This window comes from Marmota flaviventris, chromosome 6 (assembly GCF_047511675.1).
Source record: "Marmota flaviventris isolate mMarFla1 chromosome 6, mMarFla1.hap1, whole genome shotgun sequence".
Taxonomy (NCBI): domain Eukaryota; kingdom Metazoa; phylum Chordata; class Mammalia; order Rodentia; family Sciuridae; genus Marmota; species Marmota flaviventris.
In genome coordinates, this window is record NC_092503.1 from 141,102,958 (window position 1) to 141,121,474 (window position 18,517).

At 42.7% G+C, this 18,517-nt stretch overlaps 1 protein-coding gene across 2 annotated transcripts in view; it reads left to right on the forward strand.

The window, feature by feature from the left end:
• Positions 1–18,517, forward strand: part of Ly86 (lymphocyte antigen 86) — a 60,005-nt gene that overhangs the window by 5,271 nt on the left and 36,217 nt on the right. The window lies entirely within an intron of this gene.

Genomic DNA, 18,517 nt, shown 5'->3' on the forward strand with positions numbered 1-18,517 from the left:
TCTCCTGTCCTTGAAAGCAATCAACTTTGTCCACACTGCCTGCCTAGGCTTCCTGTGTCGCTGAAGGTTGCTACGGGGTCTACCTGACCTTCAAAAAGTCTCTTAATTACAAAGTCACTTGGACCTGAATAATCGATCCATCCAGGTTGTCAAACAGGACAACTGATCAGACTTGAAGAATGCAAAACAATGCTGGCAACATTTCCTCCAAAATAGAGAGTGAACTGCGAAGGACCTGACCACAAAAAACAATGAACAAGGCATATTGATAAAATGCTCATAGAAAAAAAAATCTTAAACCATTTTTCCTAAGAACCTAATAATTCTAAAGTAAATGGAGCAAAGAAACAACATTTAAAAAAATCACAGGCTATGTAGTCATGCCTTCAAATACTGCATGCAGGAAGCAATTTCTCTCTTATTTTCCCAGATTAATGGGGCTATAAAACTGTACAATTAAGGAAAAATAGACACATAGCCACAGAGACAGAGATGCAGTTCCAAAGTGATAGCTTTGGGTAGACAGGACTGAATGGTAGACTGCTTCAAGCAGGACAAGATTTTGGGTTCAAATTTAAAGAAGGGAAGTTGATAAAGAAACACAAGAGTGTCAACATCGATATCCAGATATTTTAAATGCTAGTTGAAAGTGAATTGCTGTAGGTGTGTGTTGGTGGGGCCCAGTCACCTGGATGGATACTCCTGGTTTCCATTTGGTGGTGACCATTTTGCATCCAAACCACCAAAGCAGTGTTAATTCTCCTAAGCACTTTTTAAAGGAGAGGCTGAGTAATCTGGAGAATAGAGACCTAAAGAGAAGAAAAAGGCCAAAAGTCGGTGGTTCTAGAGAGACCTCTTGGGCAGGCAGGAACTATCTACTGAAATGCTGTTCTTTCCAATCTCCAGCCGAGACCCCTGTGGGCAGCTAGCTCTGTTCATCGGTTAGGAGGAGACTCTTTGGAGAGGGAAGGAAGAGGGAGGGCTGTCCTCCAGACCGGCAGCTCTTTTTGTAAAAGCTGCAAGACAGACAGCACAATCCCAAGCAGCAGCCCGTGTTGGTAATCCTGGGCACTGCTCAGACCCAAGCCTGCAGGAGGAGGATGCCAGAGGACCATCGAGGACCAGGTGAGCAAAGGTGAACGAGCCCACACTGTCCAGATGGGGCTTGTGCAACTTGAGCACCTGGCAGAGCCCAGCAGGCACTGGGAGCCCAGTGACCAAGGAGCACGCAGTTGGCAGAGGTCATCTGTACTGTAGACAACAGCGGGAAGACACAGCGCAGGGGCCGTGCCCTGCTCCTTCCAACACCAAGCAACAGGAGGGAGTTTACATTGAAAGTAAAGGGAGACAGGCTCAGAAACAACACGCCATGTAGGCTTCCTGGGACACCCTGTGAGCGACTATTCCAGGTCCCTGACCAGTAGCTTTGTTCTGGGGTGCTGGGGAAACCAAGTGGGCAGCGGAAGAAGAACACTGGGGTCCACCAGGAAGCATTAGCCCATGTGAGGCTAACGGGTGATTTATGGGCAGCAGGCAGCATGCATGTCAGCCCTTGGCAGCGCCTGTGTGGTATCCAGGAAAGCGTCATTGTGTGGCCCTTCTTGAAATTCCTAGCCAGTGAGCCCTCCAGGGCCTCTCCGCCTTTAGAACAGAGGTGAGTGGTAACCAACCCAACTGCTAGGAGGGCCAAGGAAAGGATTGCCAGCCCAGAAACCCCTGGTCTTCTTTCCAAGCACAATTCGTCGTTCTAAGATTCACACTGGCTGCCTGGTCACCCAGGGAGCTATCAAAGGGCTCCCTTATTTGAAACCTGACATCTATCTCCCTTCTCACGGGGAGCTCCAAACAGCCCAAGCCTCAGTAAGAAATCCCAGATCAAGCCAACAGGATTCCCTTTGCCTCTTAACCATTAGAATCCTTTCCCACGGCGGGGCTCTTTCTTATTCGAAGGGTTTCTCTCTGTTCCAGTACTCAATTTATTCTTCTTATACTGTATTTTCAATTTATCCCTTTAAACAATTAAATGCCACCTACTACAACCAAACTTTTTTTAATTCAATAGATTATGTACTTTTTGCAGATGGGTAACTTGACCACAGATTCAGTAATTGAATTATCTTAAGCATTAATCTAATGCAGCATATTTTTCTTAAATGCTTTCAAATCTTCAATAGTAAAGTACACACAAGCTATCACACAGTCATTCCACTTACATTTTTCTCAACTTTGCTTCAAAAAATATTGATTCCAGGCATTCGCATTAATTTTCTTGGCATATTTATGTTGATATTTATACTTACCTATAACTTTTATACCTTCTTAAAGATGTGGTAACATTTATTTCAGCATTTTACTGAATGGCTAAAGATAAAGATTAGTTGCCTCAGATCAAGCTAGGATGAGGGTTTTGAGTGACCTTCAGTTAATTCTGGGTTCGGTGATCAGTCAGCAAATTGAGATTTCTTTCCTTAAATGCTGCCTATTGTATCCTTAAGACCATTCGTGCCCTGTCCTTCTACAAAGCTCCCCCACTGCGGTGCTTTTCCCTCAAATGATGTGCTCTCTCTGTTGTGCTGGGTCATTGTCTTGTAACTCATTGCCCCCCTGTTATTTCTCCTTGGTCTGCAAACATCCTTGGATTTATGCCTGAGTCATGATCCCCATCAACACATAATCAGAAGCATCACTTAGAGGAGAGGATGGATTTCATCTGCATGATCAAGGCTCATCTTTACAATTTTTCACTAACTCCATCTTAGGACGCAGTACTGACCTATCTTTCCACTTGGACATTCTATGTGATTTCTGGTCTGGATCTGACTGTGGTCCGGCATTCTACTGAGGTTTTTCTGTGGGACCACCTGTGCTGATGGGTCCTTCGGTTCTGTTCTTCCCAAGACTGTTGGGTTCCTTCACAACTCTTTGTCCTTACTCCTACTTACTGACAAAGAGAAAAACCACATAGTTCTCTCTGGTCTATCCACATGGATGAAAACATCCTGAATGTCCAAGTAACTAAGAAGGAGGCTTCATTCTAAGGATCTCGTACTTAAGACTTGACCCAGTTCCCTTCCGTCAGCACCTGGACACACCTGCTAAGTAATTCTTAGAGACAGAGTCATAGGAGATGAGGTCTTCGAGAACTCAGAAAATCAGACACTGTCTTTCTTCCCATTCCCAGCAACTGTCTTGTATGGCTAGTGCCGTCACCCCATCAGCAGAGGATGGGGTGATAGAGTGCATCCTACCAGTCCACCCTCCTGTCACAGATGAAGGGTACAGGTCACACAGGACTGCCTGTTGGCCACACCATGGCCACTGTAGACAATGGAGGACTGTGGTTGGTCCTGTTACAGTTCTCCGTGGCTCTGGAGGAGAAGGAAGCCTGCCCCTGCATGGGGTGAGGGGCCCAGGGCAGCTGCTGGGTATTGGCTTGATGTCCCATGAGACAGACTGAGTGTGTCTGTGGCCTCTGATGAAACACTCAGGTATGAGGAGAAGCTGCTGTCTGGTGACTCATCTCCCCACAAGCCTGGTGTTCTGCCGGAGGGGTCAGCATTCCGCCAGGCCCTTCCCTCAGACAGGCTAGGGGCTCTCTTAGAGAACTGAAGAATGTTCAGGCCAGAAGGAGCCTCAGGGCTTCAACCCAAGTGCCCCCCTTCTTCAGAAGAGAAAACTCTGAGCTAAAGAGGCTGTGTGTCCTAACCGTGGTTGCAAGGCCAGCCAATGGCAGGGCCCCAGAGGACCCTCCCAGGCAAGCTCTGCTTCCTCTTCAAGCATAAAAACCACCGTGAGAACTCATCCAGTTTTAGGTCAAGGGTACCATTTAAACTAAAACCAGGCCCCCTTCTTTATACCCACATCTCCAATGTGCAAAGGATCTTTTTAGGCAGTCCTTCTTTTGAGGTGTTTTACTCACATCCCCCTCTTTCCCAGGACCCTATAAGATTTTTTTTGTGTGTATACAAAAGATCCATGGGGCTCAGTTATAATTTTGAGGTCCAACAATTCCATAAAATTGCTATTAACACAGATTTCATGTGGAATTGGCATATAGCAGTTCCCCTCTTATCCAAATTCCAAGACTCTCAGGGGATGCCTAAAATGGTAGGTTGTATCAAAACCTATATTCTATGTTTTTCCAATATATTCATGCCTAAGATAAAGTTTAATTTATAAATCCGGCACAGTAAGAGATTAGCAACAATACTAATAAGGTAGAATAAAAAAATCTGCTGGCACATAAAATTACCAGCATTGCTACTTTTGTGGTTTGGACCCTTTAATAAGTCAAATAAGAGTAATTTGAACAAAAGCACTAGAGTACTGCCACAGTTGATCTGATAACTAAGACAGCTCCTAAGTGACTAACAGGTGGGTAGTATATACAGCATGGATACTCTGGACAAACTGATGATTCGTGTCTCAGGTGGGATAGAGGAGGATGGCATGAGATTTGCTCACGCTACTCAGAATGGCTGAAAATGTAGAAATTACAAATTGTTTATTTCTGAAATTTTTCATTTAATAATTTTGGACTGTGGTGGTAACTAAAACTGTAGAAAGTGAAACCACAGATAAAGACTACTGCATTTTTATGAAGCATTGAAAGTTCAAACACTTGTTTAGAGTAAAGGCTGCCGCATTCTGTGATATGAGCTTCATTAAGGATGCTAACAGCCTTTAGTAAACAGAAGAACATGGCAGGGGACAGTTGATGAAAGTATCACAGGTGACCTGGGACCCTAAAGCTTGAAAACTTGATGCCAGACCTGATTCTTCTGGTCTTTTCTGCATATGTGAAAGAGCTTGCTACCACCAACTTCCACCATCAGAGAAATGTCAAAATCCTCCCTCCCTCTCCACGAGGATCATCTGCCTCAGGTCTGCATCACTGGATGGAAGGGATTCCCAAGGGGAAGTACTGGGAGCTTCAAGGCTTCAGAGACTAACTTCTAGCCCTGACCTCCACTGAACTGCTTGGAGCCCAAATAGATTGCAGAGTGGACAGAAAGGTCATTTTTCTAGAGTTTTTCCCACCTCACACTTGGCTTCAGTTTAGACTAAGTTAAAAGACAACTTGTATGTAAATGAGTGTTCAGATTTTCAAAATACACCCAAGGAGAAAACGGCCAGTCACTCTTGGCTTGCTCGAACCAGTGCTTAAACCAAGCACGGACTTGCATCCACTGTCCCAACAAAAACCCATCTGAGGCTTTAGAGTCAGTCACCACGTGATGAACAGGAGGTGCTTGTGCATGCTACCTGATCTCAGCCTCCTGGGAATTCGACCTTCAGAATTCTAGAAAACAACAACAGCAGAAGAATGAGCAAGAGAGAGAAGCCACAGATACTTTTCTACAAAACAACATCCCCCACATTTCAAAGGCACAAATGCCATTTATAACGGTGCAAAATAAATGCACATTCAATAAAAACTGCACTTTGAATTTTGAGTCTGGATCTTTTCTCAGGCTGGCAATCTGAGATGTATAACTCCCTCGTGAGGCTGGTGGTGGCAGTGAGCCACGGCTCCTGTCAGATGCCCTGCTGTGTTGCTAAGCTGTGACTTCAGTAGGTGAGGGACATTATATAGATTTTCAACTTACGATACTTTCAACTTACAATGGGTTTATTGGGACCTAGCCCCATCACGCATCAAGGAGCATTTGTAACGAATGAAGAGGATCAGTTTCAACTTAACAAAATAAAGTGTCGGGGACAACGACATTCACCTCCTCTTTAGAGGAAGTCTGTTGTTTAGCTCCATGGAATTTCCATGTGTGATATTGGGATAGCGATGCCCCATGTCCTAATTATTTAAAAGAAGCCTAGAGTTCCTAATCTACAAGTGCAACTTCCCAATTTACATGTGTGGCATCTAGTCTGTGTTTTTAAACATTGTTCAGACCAACAAAGTAGATCTGAAAGCCAGGCTCAACACTCGGGCCACCAACTGGCAGTCTGTCCTACAGAGGAGGGGGCAGTGCCATTGGTTAACACTTTTCTATGCTATCCCCACTCTACCCCTTCTCACCTTGATACAAATTTCCAAGAAACATCTCACTGTCAGTTTTACCATCAACATCCTTAGTATCAAAGTGGCTTCATCACAAGAATCTCCAAGAGTGCTAAATACCTAAGCTATGTATCCACTTGTTCTATTTTGGAATACTATATAGTATACTATATACTATTTGGAATGTTCTCACCAAATCCAAAGTCAGGTACTCAGGTATGCCTAGTTCATGCCAACCTCAAGACCATCTGGATGCCTGGATCTTCTGCCCGGAAGTTGCGTCAGTTCTGACCCAAATCTGTTCAAATGGTTCTTGATACCACAAAAGCAAAAAATCTTTGTCTATATTACTGTGGAGGCGAAGCCATAGCTGCATACTGTGCTAACAGTATGCAGAATTCATATTCCATATAAATTAGAGGAACTGATTTAAATATTAAGTTCAAAGGAGAGTGAAGAAGAGACACGGGGAAGAAAAGGGAGCGAATCCAGGTAATCACCCAGGGAACCAAGGCTCAGTCCTTCTGGGACCTTGGCTAACCACTGTGGAATAGGCCTCAAAGTCGTCCCATTGGAAGGAGAGAGAAACCAGAGTATTATTTGGTGAGAGCTGTTCTTAGAAGGCCCTGACTCAGCAACTCTGGTTCAACTGCATTAATGGGGCAAACTGACTCCTACATCTGGAGAAAGCCCTCAAGCAGAAATTCATAGTATTCCCTGGAGAAATCTCTAGTGAGAATAAATGCCATGTGCCTCAGTCCATTCAGGCTACAAAAGACCTTAGATCAGGAAATTTATAAACAACAGAAGGTTGTTGCTCACAGTTCTAGAGGATGGGAAGTTCAAGATCAAGGCACCAGAGGATTCCTCCTCCTGATGAAGGCTCACTCTCTGCTTCCTAGATGGTACCTTCTAGATGTGTCCTTACATGGTGGAAAGGACAGAAAAGCTCCCTCAGACTATTATAAAGTCACTAATACCATTTATAAGGGTGTCACCTTTGTGGTCTAATCACCTCCTCAAGTCCTCACCTTTCTTGTTGTTGCTGTTGGTTGTTATGGTTACCAGGGATTGATCCCAGGAACACTTAACCACTGAGCCACATCCCCAGCCCTTTTTATTTATTTATTTATTTTTATTTTGAGACGGTCTCGCTAAGTTACTCAGGGCCTTGCTAAATTGCTGAGGTTGACTTTGAACTTGCAATCCTCCTGCCTCAGCCTCTCCAGCCTCTGCGATTATAGGGCAGTGCCACAGAGCCTGGCTCAAGCCATGACCTTCTAAGAGTTATAGCCGTGCAGTTTTTTTTTTTTAATCTCCAGATAGATAAGAAAAAAATACACTATTAGGCAAAACAGAAGATGAGTTATCTAACTCTGCCTGGTCTCTAGGGAAAATAAATGTTTTTTTTAAGAATTAGTCTCCAGATATGATTCCATATAAGTTTGGTATAATATATAGTATGTGTAAATGTGCAAATACTATCTTCATGATTTAAGAAATACAAAGCCTACCAATTAAAGTGGGTTTTTTTTATTAGAACATCTGGGGCATATTTGCAGAAAGAAATGTGCATCTCCTCTGGAGGAACACACACCTTTAATTCATATTTCACAGGATTTCTAAAGATTCAACCATGAACTCACAATCCAAAATTTAAAACCATGCAATGAGGGAGAATTAGCAGAAAATCCAAAGCCAGCCTCAGCAATGGTGAGGCACTAAACAACTCACTGAGACCCTGTCTTTCAATATAATACAAAATAGGGCTGGGAATGTGGCTCAGTAGTCGAGTGCCCCTGAGTTCAATCCCTGGTACCAAAAAAAAAAAAGTGGAAATTCAAAACATGAGAGAAGAAAAATATAATATAAAAAAATCAGGAATAAAACAAAACCTCTTAAAATAAAATGTTTCATTGTTGAAATAAAAAAAAAATAACAGCTAAAACCCAGATTTCAAAATAACTGAAGAGAGTGAACTGGGTGAACAGTCTGGGCCTATTATTCAAACTGTATCACAGAGAAATGATGCAATGGAAAATTTTAGCTACAACTACAGGAGAAAACTAGATAGGAGCAATTTCTGAAGAAAAATGTTGGAAAATTTCCAAAACTGTGTAAGATATGAATCTTCAGGTTCAGTAAACAGAGCAACTCCCATGCAGATTTATAAAAGGAATTCTATACCAGATCAATCAAAATAATACCACAAATCACCAGGGGGGGGGAACAGTTTAGGAGCAAGAGAAATTATATAACAAAAATTTTATTTAGACTGAGAGTGGATTTATAGAGAGCAAGAACAATATCCTCAGAGAAAAATAACAATCAACCTAGAATTGTATATACGGCTAAATGTCATCCAATAACGAGAGTGAATTAAAGACCTTGGCCAAACAAAATATATAGAGTGTTTACCACCAAAAGACACTCACTAAAGGAACTTTAAGGATATTTCAGAAAGAAATGAAATGATCCCAGAGGTGGGTTCTGAGATCCAAGCCAGAATGGCAAGCAAGAATTGGCAAATCGAACAAGAATGAACACAAAGAGGGTAATATCTAGTTTGGAATGGGAACGTATCCGTTTTCTATTGCTGCATAACAAATCACCCTTAATACAGGAGCTTAAAACAACAAATATTATCATCTCAGTTTTTTAACGGGGGGGGGTGGGGGGGGGTGGGGGGGTGGCAGGCAGGAATGTGGGCATGGTCTAGTTGGATATCTCTGACACCTGGTGACCCAGGTGGGCAACCATCATCTGCAAGCTTGACTGATGGGCAGGGAGGGATGCTTCAGAACTCATGTGAGTGCACGGCCCCAGGCAGGCCTCAGAAGATCCCCCTCCCAAGCTCACTGATGAGGCTGTCAGCCAGGTTCGGGTTTTCTGCAGCTGATGGCCAGAAATATCAGCCCTGACCATGTGAACCTGTCCACCCGGCTACTCACATGGCAGTGTGCTTCCTGAGAGAGGGTAGGAGAGGGAAAGAAAGACAGATGTCACTGTGTTTTTGTAGCCTAATCTCATAAGCATCTTCTCAATACTTTTGTCATGCTCTACCACTTAGAAGTCACTGAGCCACTTGAGAGAAAGAGACTGCAAGGGTGCAAAGACCCAGAGCAGGGATCAGAGGGGGACCTTATCCAAGGCTGCCCAACACAAGGGACTAATGCAGTACAAAACCGAAGGATAACAATGGCACATGGAACCGGTGATTGAACATGAAGCCTTGAACGTAACTGTCCTGTCCTTGTCCTTACATCTTTCAGGGAAGAGAGTAAAGATAAATGTGCCGTTATGCAGGATGAAAAAGTTCTAGGGATCTTTTGCACAACAATGTGAACAGACTTATCTCTAAAGCACTGAAAATAGGTATGATGGTCAATTTAAGGCCATGTGCTTTTATTGCACTATAAATAAAGCAATCTATATATATATACATACCCAGGGAAACTGGTTTAAGATAAATATGAGCTTTAAGCTTCATTATATAAAACATTCATGCTAAAATTAGAAGGGAAACTACTATAAGACTAGAAATTTATAACTTCCAAACTAGTTAAAAAAATTTTTAAATACAAAAGCATGTTGAAAAGGAGCATAGAAAGATCATGAAAGAAAACCCAAACTAAGCCAGGTGCGGTGGTACAAGCCTATAATCCCAGCTCCCAGCATCTTGGGAGGCTGAGGCAAGAGGATCACGAATTCAAAGGCAGCCTCAGCAAAAGCGAGGCGCTAAGCAACTCAATGATACTCTGTCTCTCAATAAAATACAAAATAGGGCTGGGGATGCAGCTCAGTGGTTGAGTGCTTCTGAGTTCAATCCTGGTACCCTCCCAAAAAAGAAAACCAAACTAAGATGAGCAATAGTTATAAAGATATTAGAAATCCTATTTAATTAAAAAATGAGTGAATTAACCTGATTTTAAAACAAAATTAGAAATGCCAGATCAACAGTCAGCTATCTGCTCTCTAAAGAAATGCACCTATGATCAGAGCTACGGTGAACATTATATTTAGTGGGGAAACATTGGACTCATTTTAAAGTCTAGAATGAGGCAGGAAAGCCCACCATGACTTCTATTCAATTTTGCACTGAAGGCTCAGATGAAGAAAAAATTCTGAGAATTTGAAAGTAGGAAACAAAAACATTTTTATGTGATTTCAATGTGACTGCCTACATAGAAATACGTAACCCACAATATACTGAAATTAATTGCACTAACAACTTATTTGGGTACTGATTTATTACATTATTCCAGGAGGTAGCTAGCATGCACTGCCTTAGTTTGTTCATTTTTGTGGCCTGAAAATACGACATCATAGGACTAGACTCCATCATATGACTAGGCTACAATTGAATCCCTCCTTCTCTGGATGAATATTCAGGTTCCTTCCAATTCTTTGTCCTTACAAACTACTGTGAACATCTGTTATTTATGCCTCCTGTGTCAGAAATGTTTCCCAGTTCAGGACTTTGCTTTCTCCATCCTTGAAGTTCAAGCCCAGGCAAAGGTGTTTGGAATAATTGCTGTAGCATCCTCGGATCTGTCTGGTAATGTTTCCACACACACGAGCAGTTTTTAAATGTTATGTTCTGAAAACACACGAACAGATGGCAAGGAAAGGCTGAACAATATCCAAACAGTTACAGAGGTGGTGTTAGGAGAATGGGGTAGTGTTGAGTCAGGCTTCTTGCAATTTTCTGTGCAGCAGATGATGATGAACTCTGGCTTTGTGATGAACGTGGGGTTGGGGCGGCAGGGAGCAGGAGGCGGTGGGGATTCAGCAGGTGCACTGATCTCATTTATTCATCTGAAGGTCACTTTCCCATCTTGGTGTTTTCGTGGCTTCTTTCTATCTCTCAAAACAATTCTCTTTATATATTTAGCAAAACCATTTTTAATCCTCTAACGAAGAGGGGAATAATAAATACTAGGGAGGGTTGATTTAGGAGACAGAGAAATGAGTACTTTCCTTGATTAGGAATTTATTTTGCTGGCAATGGAGCCAAGCCAAGAACAGTTGCTTCCTTTCTCTTCCAGCGTTGAGTTGCAAAGGCTTATAATCCCATGTTATTCATGCCCAAGAGATCCTACTCCCAAATATTCTGGGTTACAACATCTCTCTTTCCTGGAAAGGAGAGCTGTCTTGCTGAGCTGGGACATCCAGCAGACTCATCAATGAGATGTTAAGAGATGCAAGAAGAAATGGTGAAGTGGCTTTGGGAATGAGGAGTTTGATTTCCCAGGTTTGGGTCCAAAACATCCTGGAACCCATTCCCATTGGGCATCCACGTTGCCTTCTCTGGAAAGCTTTGGGGAGCCTGGGATTTTGTGCTCAGGAGATATTGGGCCTCTGGTTCTCTGCAGAAGACCCAGTCTGTGACCTCTTGCTAGAGGCACTCCTCTGCTCTTAAACCAGAGAAGGCCACATTGGGAAGCAAAGTCGTCCTGGGCCCCCTGAGGCACGCTAACATGGGAAAGAAGGCCCTTCGTGAGTCATCTCTGTCAGCAGGATTGCTTCCCAGGAAAAGTGGACATTGATTTTTTTTTTTTCCCTCCTGGGGGTTGGCTGGGGCGTGGAGGCAGTGGTGAACAACTCATTCTGTGTAAGGAAGTGGAGGAGGAAAAATAATAAATTAAATTGATCTCCTTCAAGAAAGCCTTGTGGAGCACTGGGGGCGGGGGGCAGAATCTCAAGAACTAGCCATTGTTCTTTAGGCCTCTGAGTGTGGCGAGAATCACCTCGGAGGCCCTGAATGCAGCCTTGGGAAGGAAGGGACGTGGCTAATTAAAGACACCACTGTCCCAGGCATCCAAGCTGTCCCCTCCCCTGCACAGCAGTAACAATTAGCCAAGGCTGCTTTGCTCCGGGTGGTACTGATTAGTTCACAGAGCGAGTCTTGCCAGAGCCCAGAGGGCTGAGAAGGTACAGCAGTTGCAGACCACCCACTGGACAAGGTCCCTCTGACTTCTCCCTGGGGAACTGCCTGCCAGATTCCCCTCACATCTCACAGTCCCTGTGGGAAACAGTCAGGCAGTTTCTTATAAAATTAAATATACACTTACCACGTGCCCCAGAAATCCCACATTCACGCATTTATCCCAGAAGAACGAAAACTGGGTCCGTACAAAATCCTTCCCATGGAGAGTCATGACAACTTTATTGGTTTTAGCCAAAAACATGGTCAAATGTCCTGGCCTCGGCAGGATCTTTCTGAAGGGAACTCTGGGAACTTAAGATCTGTGCAGACCCAAGCAAACAACACCCTTAAACTATAGCTCAGTTACCAGGCACAGAGCTCCTCCCGAGCCCTGCAAGTAGCACGGGCCTCCTGAGTGTGCCCCTGGCCTCTCTGGTCCTGGCTCTCTCAGGCTCACCCCTCACTCAGATCTGCCAAAATTTTGCTGTTCTTTCACGTTCTTCTCCAAATTAGGATTTTTTTTTTTTTTAGATAGATGTGCCCTATATTTCACCCTCTGCCAGTCTCCACTAACCTTTGTTGCCGTCCTTTTAGCTCTATCTTCTTGGTCCCTGGACACCCATCTCGAATTTTTCCAGGACTAGGATCATGTGCTCAAAAAGTGAAATAGAAAAAGGAAAAAGAAAAAAAAAATCTGTTAGGGACTGTTGCAAGACCTGCAGCTAAGGAGAGCCCTGCCTTTCTAGAAAGAACCTGAGGAGCCACTAGGGGAGCCGCTGAGGCCCTGGGGTAACTGGGTGTGGTTCTAACTCCCCAGCACTGAAACAAGGAAAAACATATTGCTTCTGTAGAGACAAAAGGGAGAGGAGAGGCCGTGAGGGACCCCGAAACAGATATAAGCAAGTGGTTGGGGGAGTGGAGGGGGGATGTAGCCCTGAAATTCCCTAAATCATCATAAACTCTATATAACACTTGTGGACTGCTTTGTAAAGACATTTATTAGGAAATCTATTAAAGGGTTACAATTTGAGCTTGAAGTGATGCATGGTAGATCCAGGGGCCCACCTATAAGATAGTATACCCAGGGAATTAGCAAAACACCTGTTATGGATTATTGCAATGGTTTTCAAATGAGGTGAGGCAATAAAACCACCCAGGGAGGGGTTAAAAAATCTCAATTCTGAGGAAGCCTTACATTGGAACAGCTGGAGGAAGACTCAGGCATTGGTATTTTACACTACTCCTCAAGTGATTCCGTCCTGCAGCTGTGTTTGAGAACTGGTAGCAAAGATCATCCCTAAACACAGAAGCATGTCCTGGGCAACCCTATTTACAGTAGTCTCCTTTATCCCCAGGAATATGTTCCAAGCCCCACAGTGGATGTCTGAAACCATAGTGCTAAACCTCACAGACACGATAGTTCGTTCTTACTATAGAACTTAACAACCTCAGCATATGATTTGTTGTTTTTTTTTTTTTCATTTAGTCCAAAAACTTTCATCCTTTCACTTAGTGGAAGTACATCACAGCTTCTCTTTGGTGTATCCAAATTGGTAGCATGATTAATCTTGTGCTTTGGGGCCATTATTAAGTCAAATCAGGGTTACTTGAACATAAGCACTGCAAAAACTACCATAGTTGATCTGATAACCAAGAAAATTACTAAGTCTCTGTTGGGTCGGTAGTGTATACAGTGTGGATACACTAGACCAAAATGTGATTCACCTCCCAAGCAGGATGGCTCAAGATTTCATCACAGTACTCAGGATGTCACACAATTTGAAATTTGTAGATTGTTTATTTGGGGGAAATTTCTACTCAATATCTTAGAGCTGACCACAAATAACCACAGCAAGCAAAATATGCAGTTAAGAGGGGACTATTGTATTATGACACAAAAACTACTTCCCATGCTGATGGAGGCCAAACAGGTTATTTGGTGGGGGGCGGGGGGTGGTATTCAGAGTCCAAAGGGACAGTGTGTGTTTCTACCCTCTTCTGTCAATAAAAAGGCTATTACTAATGAATTTCATTTCTTTTGTAGTTGGAAGCAGACAAATGAGGGATCCCAAATTTCAGTTCAGCAACTCAAATATACCTTCACACTAAAAAATTAATTCATCACAGTTACCAGGCAGCCTGCAGGGCTCTGGGGTTCCTAATCTCTCATTTTATAAACAGTAGATATTCCATGGTGATGGTGTTAATTCCATTTTTATTACATTTGCTATCAAGAACCATGTTTAGGCATCTACATATCTCAGATGAAAAGATACCATCTCATATATACAACTTTGAATGTGCAAGGCAAGTCCCAGTGAAATCCTGGCAGAGCAGACTTGAATGGGAATTGAACTACTATTATTTGAAATAATGACCCATCAGGGCCATGCTGTGCCGTTCTATAAGTAATAAGATTTGACAAGTAGGAAAAAAAAGATGAGTAAATAATAGAAAAACATGGCTAGAATACTTTCACCATGTTGTAAGTTATTTCCTTTTGGCACAGAGAGGGAAGGGGACAGGAGAAGCGTAGTGGAGTCAAAAAATGGAAGACGTGAAGGTTAGTTTTGTGACATGCTGGTAATGGATAGTCAGCCATGGAATTTCAAAAAGCATCGTCCTCTTTTAGAGACCCACAATGACCCCTGAATGTTATCCTATGCACTCATACAAGAAAATTAAAATACCCCGATCAAAACACAGCTGCCCGAGACACAAACTTTCAGATCAATGCACAGCTAGATGGGACTCATAAGAGCAGCTTGCAGAATTGGTCATCAGCCAGCCTGCTCCCTCTGAGCCCAGCTGGCTCCTCCAACCCTGGAGACATCGATGTTGACAGAACAGACAGAAAGCGGGTCTAACAGTGAGGTCAAGGAAAAATACTCAGAAAGAACAGCGCTTCCATATCCCTAGGAAGTCTGACTTCCTTCCTCAGCTCATATGCTGCTCTACAATGAAGTGTCCGTAAGAGGCGTTTGTTCCTGCTCTCGAAGCCCAGGAACACTGATTCTCATTAAGCTTTCAATTTTATTGTTTTAGAAAATCCAAAATCAGTTGATCAGATTTATATATATTAAAAGTCACTGGAGGCAAAGTCTCTCATGCCCAACCACTACTCATCCTGTATGAGAACTATTTACAAATTATAACCTACTATGTCTTATTTTGGTAGGTGGTCCTGAAGCAATTTGAGCAAGGGGAGTTGCTGATATCTAGTGAGTAGAAAGCAAGGATGCCGCTGAATATCCTATGATGCAGAACAGCCCCACGATAAAAGATTATCTAATACAAAAAATCAATTTTTTTGATTTGAGAAACCCTGCTTTAGGGTTCTCAGTGAATTGAGAATAACCTTTTATTATTCATTGAGCAAATAATGACTTGGGGCTTAGTGCCCTTAGGACACAATGCCCCTAGTGCTGGGGAGTCTGATTAGAGAGATGAGGGAGGTATTCAAACAAATGTAATATGGAGCTTGCTAAGTGCCTAAATGGAAATATAAATAAATATCAGGAAAGACAGAGATTTAAGAGGGTGGGATTGGGGGATGGGAGGAACCGAGGTCACTTTTCCAAAGCAGTCTGCAAACTGCATGCTTATACTAAAAAGAAAAATCACTCATATATCAATTTGAAATAACTAGTAGGAAAGTTTACCAAATCCCCAAGTACTTTTTAAGCAATCCATCTTTGGGCTTCTATATGCATTTCCTCGGTGAAAAGCAACCTAATGTTTTCTTTGTGGTTTTGTTCCCTGTTAAGATTGTTTTTCTAACAATGTTTTTCTAATGCCATGGAAAAGCTTCATTTCCTTCTCCTGGCCTTAGTTTATTCTATCTATACTTTTAAAATATTGATAAACATACAGTGGAATTCTGTAACTGCTAATTAACCAAACGATGCGTACTCAGCCTCTTCTATTTTGCCTCAGATGGCAACTTAAATTAATCAACAACCCTGAAGACGGACCTTCCTGAACATCTGTTAGCTGGCCTCCTTGTCTTTCAATATTGAGTGCCAAGTCTGTAGTAGAACATTGTCTCCATCCCCCTAGTCCTCTTTTCTGAGTTGAAAGAAGCCCTGAGACAGCATGAAGATGCTTAGGAAGGAATCTAATTTGTGCCTAAGGGGGAAAAAAAAGATGTTTTCCCCCAAGAAAAGTAGTGACCAGTCCAAAGGGGTTTTGATTGAAGGTGCAGCTATGTTAAATTTGCAAGACTGAAATTGCCTACTGATCATTTCCAGGGCAGGCACCATAGACACCGATGTGTCTTCCAGCTCACCAATGCAGATGCTCAAACTGTCTGGAACACTATTGTTGGCAAATGAGAGCTCATAACTAAGCTGAAAGAGAAATCAGTTATAAACAAGAACTACCCGGTGCCATACGCCTCCACAGAAAATATTCTGGGAAATCTTACAGATCCAATAGTTGACATACAGAGTGGAGGCTCTACTTTTTGAGTATCACTGCACAATCCTAGACATCAAATTGCTTCCTTGCTTGTTTTTAAGTCTGGGTTTGGATCTTGACACTTTCTAGTGCTGGGATGTGAGAAATTTAACACAACCTCTCTGAGTCTGTATTTCCCCACCAGAGAAATTAAGAAAATCAGACCCCCCCCCCACCCCTCCCTCCTGCCCACTTCTCTCTCAATTACTCTATTCTACCAATTTGGATCCTGTTGGGTAAATGGAGACCATATCAGTTATTTTAACAGAAGGAATTTAATATGTGGAATTGATTAATCAGTTGTCAGAAAATAAAAAGAGTAAAATAAGGACACTGGAGGAATAGCACCGCCCCCAGGGGCTAGGAGAGCTAAGAGCAGATGTTGGGGTTATTGGAACCTGCATGCTTGAAAGGACCTGTGGGGCTGAGACCGACTGCAGAGGAAGGGGCAGCCACTCTGAGGAAGAGTTATGGCAGAGGGTTGGGGACCCACAGAGATGATCCCCACTGATTCTGGAAAGTACAAAGGAGAGCTGGACACTGGAACCAGTGGGTTCCTGTGGAGATGGGCCATTGCTGCTGATGCTTTCAACAAGTGCACCAGAAGCAAGTCCCCTGTCTGGCTCCAAGGTCCATCTCTCTCTGACACCTCAACCTGCAGATGACAAAGGAGTAACAGGGTTGCAGAGAGGCCAGTTTCACAAAGCAAGTGCAGAAGAGTGGATTTGGAGCTGATATACAGATAGGTTAATAGATGCCATCTGTCCAATTATTGTGCATATTAATGGAGTGATTACTGTGTGTAGACTGTGCCGGGTGCTGGGCGGTCTGGAGAATGAAGTGGAAACTCTTACAAAGTACACAGCTCAGTGCTTAGTAGAGGGAGACCTTGACTAAAATTTACTCTCTTTAAAGGAGAACTCTTAGATACTGTTGGTGGGAATGAAATTAGTGTAACCATTATCAATAATGGTGCAGAGATTCCTCAATAAACTAAAAAAATCAATCCACTGTATGACCCAGCCATCCCACTATTGGGTCTATACAAAGGAAATTAAACCAGTATGTGCAGAGATATTTGTACTTCCGTGTTTTCTGCAGTGCTAGGCACAACAGCTACAATATGAAAACCACCTAGGGGTCCATCCATGGATGAATGGGTAAAGAAAAATGTGTGATAGCACCACAGAATATGATTCAGCCGTAAAAATAATGAAATTCTGTTATTTGCATCAAAGTGGATGAGCCTGGAGAAGATTATGTAAGTGAAATAAATCAGGAACAAAAAGACAGATACCACATATACTCACTCATATGTAGAAGCTAAGAAAGTTGGTCTCCTAGAAGAGGTAGGAAGGGGAGAGGGAAGATAGAAAAGTGTTAGATAAGAAGATGGAATATGGTGTTCTATAGCCCAGTGGGGTGACTACTGTTAACAATGATTTATTATATATTTCAAAATATCTAAAAGAAAGGACTTTGGATATTTCCAGTAAAAGAAATGATAAATGTTTGAGGTGATGGATTTGCCAATTACCAACATTTGATCCCATTGCTCATTGTATACACATTCCAGAATATCACATACCTGTGTAAATATGTGCAATTATGTGTCAATTTAAAAAATGGGAAAATAAATTAGCTCTCCTCTATTAGATTAAAAAACAAAATAGAACAAACCAACAAACCCAAACACTGGCCCCTCTTTTTAAGGATTCTCACGTGCAGATGAAGTGTTCTAAGGATCTGGCACGCAGCAAGGCACAAAGTCATAGATATGCAAGCACTTTAAAAAGTATTTCAGACCTGTTTTAAAAATTCGAAGAAACGAAAGGCTGTTTTCAGGATTATCAGGGAAGCCTTCACAAAAGCTAGGAATGAACCAGAACTGAGTGTTTAGACAATGAGCAAAAAGACTAAGATCATCTGAGATGGGAGAGTTCACAAGCGAGTCAGGTGTGCTGGGCATTGGTTGAGTGTTTTTGTGGCCACCCCAGGCTCCAGGGATGCATGAGACTGAGTCCCAAGGAATGGATTTGTGACGTGCAGTTTGGAAGCTGGAGCCAGTAGAACATTTGTGCACTTACTCTAAGACGTAGATGAGCCATCGG